The sequence below is a fragment of the Nannobrachium achirus genome, assembly GCF_963921795.1.
Source record: "Nannobrachium achirus genome assembly, chromosome: 22".
Taxonomy (NCBI): Eukaryota; Metazoa; Chordata; class Actinopteri; order Myctophiformes; family Myctophidae; genus Nannobrachium; species Nannobrachium achirus.
In genome coordinates, this window is record NC_137829.1 from 742,043 (window position 1) to 754,177 (window position 12,135).

Below are 12,135 nucleotides of genomic sequence, written 5' to 3' on the forward strand. Positions count from 1 at the left end.
TCAAAAGACAACAAAGGAATATCCAAAAAGAATAACATGTGTCACACATGTCCGTTGGGTCATCCTAAGACATCTTAGAAGGGTTGCCCCAAAAAATCTTAAACAAGAAGTGAATTAATGACTATTGAAAATGGACGCCTAGTCGCCTACAGTGTTGGCGATTGACTCAAAAAGCCTATAGAATCTCATAGAAGCATACATTTTGGCACATAATGTATGCCCCTTGGGTCATCCTAAGACATCCTAGGGCTGCCAAAAGGAATCTGAAACAGGAAGTAAGTTATTGACGACATTGATGGTAACAGTATTGACAGCTGATGCAAAAGACACTCAGATAACCTCATAAAAGCATGACGTGGTACAAATGTCCCTTGGGTCATCTTCATGCATGCTACAAGGTCCTTGGGTCATCTTCATGCATGCTCCTTGGGTCATCTTCATGCATGCTACAAGGTCCTTGGGTCATCTTCATGCATGCTACAAGGGGTGCCAAAATAGTTTTTAACCAGGAAGTGAGTTTTTGGCTAAATTTAAAATAGCAGTTGACACGAAGGAAAACATAAAGGGACGTCATAAAAGCATATAGTGTGGTACTGTATGTACATTGAGTGCTCCTTATTATACGTATGCTAGAAACCTGATGAAAGCACAAGTCTACCTTTAATCGCATATACTTGCTTCACTGTTTCGAACATGGTGGAGTTATATGCTTCTACGAGATTCTATAGGCTTTTTGAGTTTTTTGAGTCAATACTTTACTTCCTGTCTAAGATTTTTGGGCACACATGACCCAAGGGACATGTGTGCCAAATTGTATGCTTTTTGGAGATTATTTTGGTGTCTTTTGAGTGAACTGTCAACTGTTTAGGTGGCCATTTTGAATTGTGTCCATAACTCACTTCCTGTTTAAGATTTTTGTGGGCACCCCTTAAGGGACTTCTGTATCAAATGTCATGCTTTTATCCGCTGTGTTAACGATTTTTTCACATAATCCGCCCTACTATAGCAGCCAGGAGGTGATTAGGAGGGGGACGCCACTCCCTCCCCCTCCCAGCCCGTCCCACAATTACACATCAGTCTCTCCAATCCATTCAAAGTGTTCCACAGAGCGGATGGGAGACGCGTCCACACACGATTCTTCTTCCAGGCAGCCTGCAGCGGATACATAGATATATTTATATAAGTTATTAAAACTAAAATAACATTTAATAAAAGCACAATAAAAGACTTGGTGGAACTGGAGGAAGGGCTTCGGGGTCTAAAAGGAAGGAGACCCTCTCTGTGTCTGGAAGGAGAAGAGAAGAGGATAGTTTCCATAGCGTGGTGTTTCCACACAGTGGATTATAGTTGGAGGAGGAGAGACAACACTGCACACTGAAAGAGGCAAGTAAAGTGGAGTTATTTTATACAGAACTCTCTCTCTCTCAATGCAAAACCAGTGCTTCTGTCAGACTGAAAAGCATGATGACATTGTTCGGGTCCATTTGGTTCCATTTTTGTTACACTGTCAGAGAGAGTTACAAAGCTGTGAGGGTCAATTTGGAGCAGCACTCACACTGTACTCACACTGTGTTGGGGTTGCAGTTGTTTCATTGTTAAAGCACATGCTGTGCTGTTTTAAAGTAACCAAGCGGACACATGTTATCTTGCTGAAAGTTCTTTCTTTCTTGCCTGTGTGTGTGTGTGTGTGTGTGTGTGTGTGTGTGTGTGTGTGTGTGTGTGTGTGTGTGTGTGTGTGTGTGTGTGTGTGTGTGTGTGTGTGTGTGTGTGTGTGTGTGTGTTGAGACTGCACGGTTACATTTGGTTACACTGTGTCTTCTTGCTCGTAGATAGAGAGACGCGTGCTGGAAAACCAAGGCTAAAGTTGGTAACTCAACAAAAAGAAAAAGCTCTCATTCATTTCGTGTCCACATTGTGCAGGACTGACACGACACATGCACACACGCACGCGCGTACACACAGACCTTGAATAGCAAGTAGTTTGCAGTTAGTTTTTTTGGTGTAGGTCTACTTTTCTTTTTCTTCGCCAACTGTATTTTTCCCACACCCCTTCCCTCCAAATCAAGGGTGATTTAACATAGTTAATCAAGAATGCGTCGGCTAATTGTCAACATGTGTGCGCTCAAACTGCACAGAAACACGCGCACACGCACACATCCGACCCATTGAAACTTCAAACTACAGGGCAGAAAGTGTAGCAGATGGACACAACATATGTAGCCACTATAGATAGATGTAGCCAATGTAGTTATAGTCAGGGAGGGAGCCACAGGCCCAAAAGCTCAAGGAATAGGGTTGAACCTGTGATGTCATGCCATACCTTTTATTTCTGTTTCATGTTGACTTTTAGTTTGGTCATTAAGGTCCACAGAATGAGAGGTCTGCTCTGCAGGAAACATCGAGAAAAAAATCTTATGGCCATGTGTATATTCACTGTCCCGTCAACTTCACAATACAGGAAAAGAAAAATATATATATAAAAAAAGAGAAAATCTGCTTTAAGTAGCATGTGAGGGGTCAAACTAGGGGTTCTTCTGAATCCATTGCAAGCATTTGTTTTGCATGGAAAACATTCCTTGGAATAAAAACGGCCCCGCAAAACGGTGAAAAGTGATGACTCATCCAAAAAAAGTGATGACTCACTTTTCACAGTTTTGTGGGGACGTTTTTCCCGGCAGAGCAGACCTCTCATTCTGTGGACCTTAATGACCAAACTAATAGATAAAACAGAAATAAAAAGTACGGCATGAAATCACAGGTCATCTCACAATTTGGGTGACTGGGCTATTAGGCCTTCTTCAACCGCGCGGGGACTACCCCTGCATCCCACTTAGGGTTAGGTTTAGGCATAGTTTACTGAGGTTAGGTTTAGGCATACAGTAGTTTTAGGTTAGGTTTAGGTGGTCGGACCAACGGGGGTAGAACCAATGCCATGTGAATTAAACAATGTTAAACATTGCAGCTGTACGGTCGGAAAGGTATTTTTCTATCTGCAAAGTGTTTGTTTGGATCCACCGTAGACATCTTATGAACTACTTTCTGTCAAGAAATTCCATGCAGGTGATTATTTTTCCAAGTGTTGGAGTTTGGAAGAGCTCGTTTTCATTAACGCAACGTCCCACTGCCTCCTGCATTATGTGACATTTATGGGTTCGTTCGGAGTGCACTATTTGCGACTGCGCTCAGTGCTGTTTTTCCAAACGCACCCTTAGAAACAGTTAGTACGCACGCAGGCCGCAGGGCCTTGATTAATTTCTAACGAGCTCTTCCAAACTCCAACACAGAAATTATTGAATGGTTGGTGTTGCAACTCTAGCTCCAACATACAAAAAGTTGTAATTTGAGGCTAGCAGGACCCCTACATTGACATGTATTTGACCGTGGTCCCCCATCTGAAAAAAAAGAGAGGATTTTGTACCAGGGACCCCCAATGATATGCTGCAAGATATGTGCTGTTAATATTTGTTAACATTTTTCTAAAGATTTAGTTATTTTTTAATGGACGCGTTGTGAGCTTGTATTCCGTAGGCCGGCTATTTTTCCACATGGCTTATGTGCATAGGGTTAAAGATTGCTCTTTTAAACCAATTTTGCCTAGTGGGGACCTACTATGTAACCTCCTCAAGGACCTCTGGGGGTCCCCGGACCCCGCTTTGAGGACCACTCTGGTGGTTGCAGAGCAGATGTACCCAGAATGTAGTCAGTCCCTGAGAAAGTTGTCTCCTGTGTGTCTGAGGCCATTATAGCGTTGACAGACCCACTGCAATGATAACATAGGCTCCCACATCCAACTGCAAACGTTAACAATCAGCTAAAAATAAAACACACACACACACACACACACACACACACACACACACCAGCTGTTTTCGTTTCTTAACCCATTTAGGCCTAACCTATAGTTAGGCCCAAATCAGAAATTAGCCTACAAAAACAAATATGTTGATACATACTGTACATGTACTGTAAGCCCCTCCCATACACTAAAATGTGTACCCGGCCTGAATGGGTTAAAGGAGTAGTTCACCCCCAAAATAATATTTTATATTGATTACTCAAGCCATGGAGACTTAAGTTCAATTATATATAGTATTATATACTAGCTCTTACCCGTTCAAAGATATGAGCTCCAAAATGATGTGCAGTGTGTGTGTTATGGGGTGTGCACTGTGCACACAGTATATGAGGGATGGAAAGTAACTTTCTGGTGCTTGCATGATAATATGTAGGAGCATCAATGTAAGAAAGACCCGTTTCGTTTAAAGGCTACAGAGATACTGTGTAACGATCTACATGACAACATCTGAAAGAGGGCCAGCCAACACCCACCCACACACGCACCCACGCACACACACACACACACACACACACACACACACACACACACACACACACACACACACACACACAGAGCTGGTTAAACATGTTGCCCCATGCTAGATGCAGAATAGATATGCCTCATGCTAGATGCAGAATAGATAGTAGTTACACCATAAAAATGCTAATATACAGCATATGATTTGTGAAAGTGACAAACGGGCTTCACAGTTATGTCAGGTGTGTTCATATGCTAATGGTGATGCGATTTCAGATCAATTGCTCCAGCCACTGAGGAGAAACGCTGTGACAGACAGACACTCAGACAGACAGACAGACACTCACTCAGACAGACATTCGCAAAATTATAGTATAGATATATATATATATATATATATATTACACGGTTAGATAGAGAAACGGTTAGATAGAGAAACGGTGCGCTCGCCGTGCGGCACGGGGCGGAACAAGCGGTCGCCACAACAACGTCCTCCAGGCGGAGCCGCTCGATTGTCCACGACATTGCAAGCGGCGCGAAGGCCAGCGGACCTTGGTCCTGCTCTTCGCCCCAGAGCGCCGCAGGCGCGAGTGGCCGCGAAGAGCGGGCCAGGGCGCCGGCCGCGCGAGTTACGAAGCCGTGGTGAATGCAATCGTTATATTTAGGCTAGGCTAGGCTAGGCTAGGCTAGTAAATAAAGAAAGAGAGTCGCAAACGAGTGACGTCAGCGCCTTCACTAGTGAATGGCTGTCGTCGCCATCTGGTGGTGATTGGTGTGTGGTGAACGACAAAACAAGCGCTCTTACCACAGTCTTACCCAAACTAACCATATATATATATATATAGTATTTGTTGCATTCCTAAGACAAAAAAATTGATTATAGTAAATATACCCCCATTGATTCCGGATTGGGACCCAAATGCATTTGGGTTCCCATCCGGAATCAACATTTTTGTCTTAGGAATGCAACAAAAAAACGAAAGATATTATTGAACACAAGTCTCCAAGGCATGAGTAATCGATAGAAGAAATATCATTTTGGGGGTGAACTACTCCTTTAAGCCTACTACTTTGCCAGGGGTTTTCAAACTTTTGACTCGGGGCAACCCTAAATAACTTAAACTTTGTGGAATCTTGTGTGATATTACGCTACGTAAATATGCACATCTTTCCACCTGATATACGGTAGGCTATGTCACGGAGAAATATCCGTTTCCATCAGAACTGACTGAAAATTGCTTTATACTTGACGATTAACCACTTGAACACCAGCATCCATATTGTGGGGGGGAACATTCACCATAATAAATAGCCGATCTACAAGCTCACAACGCGTCACAACTATTTTTGTTGAAGAGAGTTAGCCATAGATGGAAAAATAACTCGGTGCAAATCAGGTCTGTTTTACTAAGCATAGTGAAGTGATATTATCACATTATTCTGCGGAACCCCTGGACTGCAGCACGGCACCCACTTTGGGAAACCCTGCACTTTGCAACCCGTTCAGTTTGAATGTAGAAGACCAGGGGTCTTCAATGGTTTTCAAACCAAGGACCACCTTAGCTGAGAGAGAGATGAAGCAGGGACCCCCACTGCATATTGTATAGATGAGAGATGAAGCAGGGACCCCCACTGCATATTGTATAGATGAGAGATGAAGCAGGGACCCCCACTGCTTATTGTATGAAAGTGTGTTGCAGATTAAAGGCCCCTTTCTCACTAAAATAACTTTGGTTCTAGAACTGGTGTCGTTCTAGAATCTTGAAACCATGGTGCTTTCACAGAACCGGCAGGCGGACATTTTCTTTTTTCTTTTTTTTTCAATTCCAAACAACTTTTAGGGTTACTGAACCAATTCATTTTCAGTATAATCACTCTAGTTCATTATTAGCGTGGATTCATGTTCACGTGTATTTTCAGATGGTTTAACCACTTGAACCCTCAATACTTTGAAAACTTGCACTTGGTCTGCTCCTATTTCCTCTCCTCTAGGTTAGCATTCACCAGTGTCGGCAGGTTAGCATTCACCAGTGTCGGCAGGTTAGCATTTCACCAGGTTAGCATTCACCAGCGTTAGTTTTACTGAGGTTAGGGTTAGTTTTTGGTGACACCTCCATTTAGAATAATGGAAGTCAATCTTCTGAATAGCAATGTTTCTGAAGGGAGATGTAAACCTCTTTGCCGAAAATAGCCGATCTGCAAGCGTTGTTGTGAGCTATGTACAGTAGATTGCCTATTTTCAGCTGAGACTAGGGATTCTAGGGTCGTTAATGTAAAAAAAAGGAAGGAAAAAAAAGAGTTCCAATCACACAAAGATTTGGCCCCGCTGCAGTAACCCCGAGGACCCCCTAAGGGTCCCGGACCCCCTGTTGAAGACCCAATGATGTAGACTTTTGAACCGAAGATGAGGGAGAAAGTGACAGGGGAAAAACAAGACAAACTGAACTGTCAAGTTTCATATCAAGGTCCATTCTTTTTTTTCAGCATTTGAGTCGCCGACCACCATTATTAAATGGTAAACCAATAACTTATAGCCGTGGGTTTCAAGCTTTTTCATGTCAAGGTCCATCATTTATTTGGCATTTGGCCACGGACCACCATTTGATGGCATTCAGCCTCTCAGACCCAAAACGTAGAATATTCGTTGGATACGATTTTGTCCACAATTAACACAATGCCTGCCAAGGGTTAAAAAAAAATCTATCTTAGTACTGCCCGGCTTTTTACAAAAAATTAAAATGAAAATAAATAAAAAATTAAACATTTTTTGAAAAAAAATAAGCTCTCAGAAGATGTCCATTGCCCCCTTGCAGTTGGCAGAAAAATATAATCAACCCCAAGAAAAATCTATTTTTAGATTAACACACACAAACAATTACAGCATGTGGATGGTGGCCATTTTGGCAGCCATCTTGAAGAAGGTGTGCAGAAAGCTGATTACATGAATAACATTTTTATAATTTTTTATCAGCATCACAGGCTGCCCAAAGAGCTGTGAACACATTGCTGTCTCATATATTAGTGAACAGTGCCCCCCAGTGGCCAAAAACGGTAGAACGTACAGTAACGTGTAAGGCGGTAGATAGCTGGGCAAAATAGAACGTTTATAAACGTGTAAGGCGGCAGATGTGTTAATGTACATGATGTATTGATGTGGTATCAAAGGACAGATAACGGGCAAACGTTGATCAAAAATAACAATTCTCCAGCAGGGATGGATCTAGCGTAGAGTATTAGGGCTTGGATCTAGCGTAGAGTATTAGGGCATGGATCTAGCGTAGAGTATTAGGGCTTGGATCTAGCGTAGAGTATTAGGGCATGGATCTAGCGTAGAGTATTAGGGCATGGATCTAGCGTAGAGTATTAGGGCTTGGATCTAGCGTAGAGTATTAGGGCATGGATCTAGCGTAGAGTATTAGGGCATGGGTCTAGCGTAGAGTATTAGGGCATGAATCTAGCGTAGAGTATTAGGGCATGGGTCTAGCGTAGAGTATTAGGGCATGGGTCTAGCGTAGAGTATTAGGGCATGGGTCTAGCGTAGAGTATTAGGGCATGGATCTAGCGTAGAGTATTAGGGCATGGGTCTAGCGTAGAGTATTAGGGCATGGGTCTAGCGTAGAGTATTAGGGCATGGATCTAGCGTAGAGTATTAGGGCATGGGTCTAGCGTAGAGTATTAGGGCATGGATCTAGCGTAGAGTATTAGGGCATGGGTCTAGCGTAGAGTATTAGGGCATGGGTCTAGCGTAGAGTATTAGGGCATGGATCTAGCGTAGAGTATTAGGGCATGGGTCTAGCGTAGAGTATTAGGGCATGGATCTAGCGTAGAGTATTAGGGCATGGATCTAGCGTAGAGTATTAGGGCTGGGGAAATGGCTTAACACAACATTGGGAATATGGAGGGGAGAAAATGTATTTTCTTTTATTACCTTTTATGGGCAGGTTTATTTCTTTCTATACTAGACTTCTATGTTCTATGATAGCCTCAGATCTCATGCTATTCTGTGCCAATAATTACTGTGATGGGAATGGGATTTGGGGTGTCATCACTATGTATACCTTCCTCAATGTGACACTGTATTTCAATTTTAAAAAAAAAGTTTTGAAAAGAAAAATAACAATTCTCTAATTGTGGGACCACTGGTGGTCCCCGTGCCCCTGGTTGAGAACCACTGGTTTCCAGTAGAGGCGACTCAAGGCTTGCAGACTGTTGATTCAGTCTAAACACAGGACTGTCCTCGTTGCGTTTGCCCTCATTCTGTTGTTGACATGATGCAACATCTTCCTATAGGCTATTTGATTTGGAATGTGGAGAGAACGGCACTGCTGTAATTATGCTTACCGTGTACACAGTAGGGGTGTCTTCTAAAAATCGACGAATCGACGCGTCGTTTTAAGCCCCGGGAATCGACGCCAATTGTTTGAGTCGAAGCGAAAATATATATTTTTTTATATCACCAGTTATAGCCTACTACTGCCAGTACTGCGGTGCACTGCTGGACTGGTGTGGTGTCATGTACTTCCAATGAGAAGTAGCAATTGGCGAACAGTTATTTATTGTCTCGCACCAGCGTCGGGTTGAAAGTGAGACGGAACGGCCAGAACGGTTCAGAACCGCCGCTTCGTTAAAACATTCAGAGCCGGACCGGGACAGTGTTCCGTTAAGAGGAGGAAGCACGCTGTCAAAATCCCATATTAAATAACCTGCCACAGCACAAACGCGCGTCCACGAAGTAGTAAACAATCTTCTAAAGTCAAATTAACATACACAAGTGTAGGCTACAAGTTACATTTTCTAATTAAAGTGCTTCTGAATTGTTCCAGTGTTGTAATCCATGATGAATGATTGTGTTTCGCTGTGTTTGCGTCCATGACATGTCCACACTCCTGGCTCAAGCGGGAGCTGTGCCTCCACCTTTTTATGATCAGTTCCTGAAATGAATCCGTTCTCGACACTGACTCATTACTCTGTCAGTGCTCTGTGTCCCGCGACTGCGGACTGGATCCCATCGTTCATTTAAAAGAGCCGTTCAAGAGAGCGGAATCGTTCGCGAATGTCTCATCTCTACTGCACGCTGCAGACAGTGCAGAGAGACGGGGCAGAGTTGAAACAGCGGAGATGTTTTATTTGTTTTAACGGTGTGTTATAACTCTATGGTTGTACACTGCTATGCAGATAACATTTGTGCTCGCGCACCGATATCACCGAAAACACTGTGTATTCAATTCATCTCTTAATGTATTATTCTATTATGTTGACGTGGTTTAAAGCAACACTTTTTTTTTCTTTTTTTTTTACACAAAGTAGACTATAAAACGATTCGTCGACGCGTCGGATTAACCCCCGCGACTTGAATCGACTTCATAAATCCTGTGTCGAAGACAGCCCTAGTACACAGTGGGTATTATGTAGTACAGTGGTTCTCAACCTGTGGGTAGGGACCCCCCAGGGGTGAGAGGGTATCTGCGCATTTCTAAAGTGACAATTTAACTGTCTGCTCTATCACGAGTTTCCCAAGTTATTCCCGTTGTTTGACGCCGCCACGCCTGAGTTTCCTGAGTTTTCGGCCGTTTTTTTGTTTAGATAAAAAGTTAAATATGATTATTTTGGGGGTTGTGGCCTGAAAAGGTTGAGAACCACTGATGTAGTGTATCATGAAAAAAAAGAAAACGTATAAACATACTTTTGTTCGTGTTCTCTTGATTGGATAACAAGAAACGTATTTGTATTCTTCCTCCTATTTATGTACTTTAAGTTATTTGTGCTATTTTTCCATGACTGACTCCAGAAACGCTTCTATAACTCATCAGAAAAAAATGCCCATGGGATTTTTTTTCTCCGGTGGTTGTTCTGGTTTTCACCAACTATGCAGCGCTGTACTTCCTCCCGTTGGCCAATAGCGTCTCGGCAGGGCAGTCGCACACTGCTGCGTTTTTTTGTTGCGTTTTGGAAACTGAAAAAAAAAAAAAAAAAAAAAAAAATTTCAGGCCAAGGAAAGAAGGAGAGGGAGAGCGAGCAAGGGACCCAGTGGTGACAGTTGCGAAAATCTAATGTGAGGTTGATTCTTTTTATTTTTATTTTTTTATTTTTATTTACGTGCTCCGAAATTCACCCAAAAAAACACAGCAACGACCTTTACTCTGCTCTCTGATCAAACAGACTGTGATGCTGTTACTCTGCTCTCTCTGATCAGAGTGATGCTGTTAGCCCCCCCCCCCCCCCCACACACACACACACACCAAAATAATCATAATTTGACAATGGACTTGTACAGTACAGTAAGGTACGGTACAGTATGGTACAGCACAGTACGGTACAGTATGGTACAGCACAGTAAGGTACAGTACAGTAAGGTACAGTTACTGTACGGTACAGTACAGTAAGGTCAGTACTGTACTGTTCTGACAGACAGGAACATAATTGAGAAGGGCACTATTGTGCAGACTAGACACACACACACACACACACACACACACACACACACACACACACACACACACAGGGTATAGCTGCTCAGATTCACCGCTCCACTTCGAACCGAGGTTTGATTTTCTTTCTAATGTTCAGCTCTTGAACCCCATGTCTCCCTCCCCTCCCCCTCCTTCCATGCTGGTGTAACAGTGTAACTGCAATTTGATTCAGTCCATTACAGCTCTGTTCTCTGTGTGTGTGTGTGTGTGTGTGTGTGTGTGTGTGTGTGTGTGTGTGTGTGTGTGTGTGTGTGTGTGTGTGTGTGTGTGTGTGTGTGTGTGTGTGTGTGTGTGTGTGTGTGTGTGTGTGTGTGTGTGTGTGTGTGTGTGTGTGTGTGTGTGTGTGTGTGTGTGTGTGTGTGTGTGAGATATCTACGGCTACTGGAAAGTAAGTGCGTGCGTGCGCAGTGACAAGACACACACACACAGTGTTAAAAGGCCCGGCAACATCATTTTAAATTCTGGGAATTCAGACCGTATTTACAGTATGTTTCAACCTGGCATTCTCATAAACGACAAGTAGGTTTTATAGAACAATTGTAAACCGTAAGAGTTTAAAAAAGGGGATTTCTGGTAAAAATAAATAAAGAGAGGTCCCACACACTGTCTGGACAGAAATGGTGACTCTTTATCTGGACCTTCATCCGGACAGACCATGATGAAGGTCTAGCGAGCCTAAAGATAAAGAGCAACATTATTGCAGGTTCATAGACAGTGTGCTTCCCTAGCACCGTTGTCCTGTCACCAACCTTCTGAGGTGTGCATCAGCCTTCTTCTGAAAACTGTAAGACAGGGGTGGCAAAAATCTACCTGATGTCCCATTCCAAGCGTGTTTGTCTTATACGTAACACCACACCATTAACATTATTTTATACTTTAGCTATTTAAAAAAAAAATAGCAGATCTACAAGCTCGCAGTTTGCACTCGGTTAAAAGTAGTTCTCAAGTCAAAAAAAGTGTGGGCACCCCTTGCTGTAAGAGTTAAGGTGGTTGCACAGTACACTGCACTGCGTGTTTTCATTGCGTTTTTGAAATCCGAAAGCCGTAGGCCAGGGAGAGAGAGAGGAAAGAGAGAGAGAGCAAGGGACTCAGTGCGACAGCTGCGAAAATCGGGAAAAATCAACCCTGGTCCGAAATAAATACGAAACGGGCGGCAGTGTGCAAACGTGATTGACATAACGTGAGGTTGATTTTTTTATTCACGCACTCCGAAATTCACTCCGATATTCGTCCCGAAAAAAGGCAGCAGTGTGCAAAGACCTTTACACACTGATGTTACAGTGATGATTGTATGTGGATGTAACCCATGGCTCTACCACCATGCATGGCCCACGTTTTTAGAGTCGTTCA

The 12,135-nt window shown here is 43.1% G+C and overlaps 1 protein-coding gene across 1 annotated transcript in view; it reads left to right on the plus strand.

Moving 5' to 3' along the window:
* The first annotated feature begins 1,126 nt into the window (after positions 1-1,126).
* myo1b (myosin IB) overlaps positions 1,127-12,135 on the plus strand; it is a 171,322-nt gene continuing 160,313 nt past the window's right edge. Inside the window, exon 1 of the mRNA XM_080753508.1 lies at positions 1,127-1,383. The gene's annotated coding sequence lies outside the window, so the exon portion shown is untranslated. The remainder of the gene's footprint in view (positions 1,384-12,135) is intronic.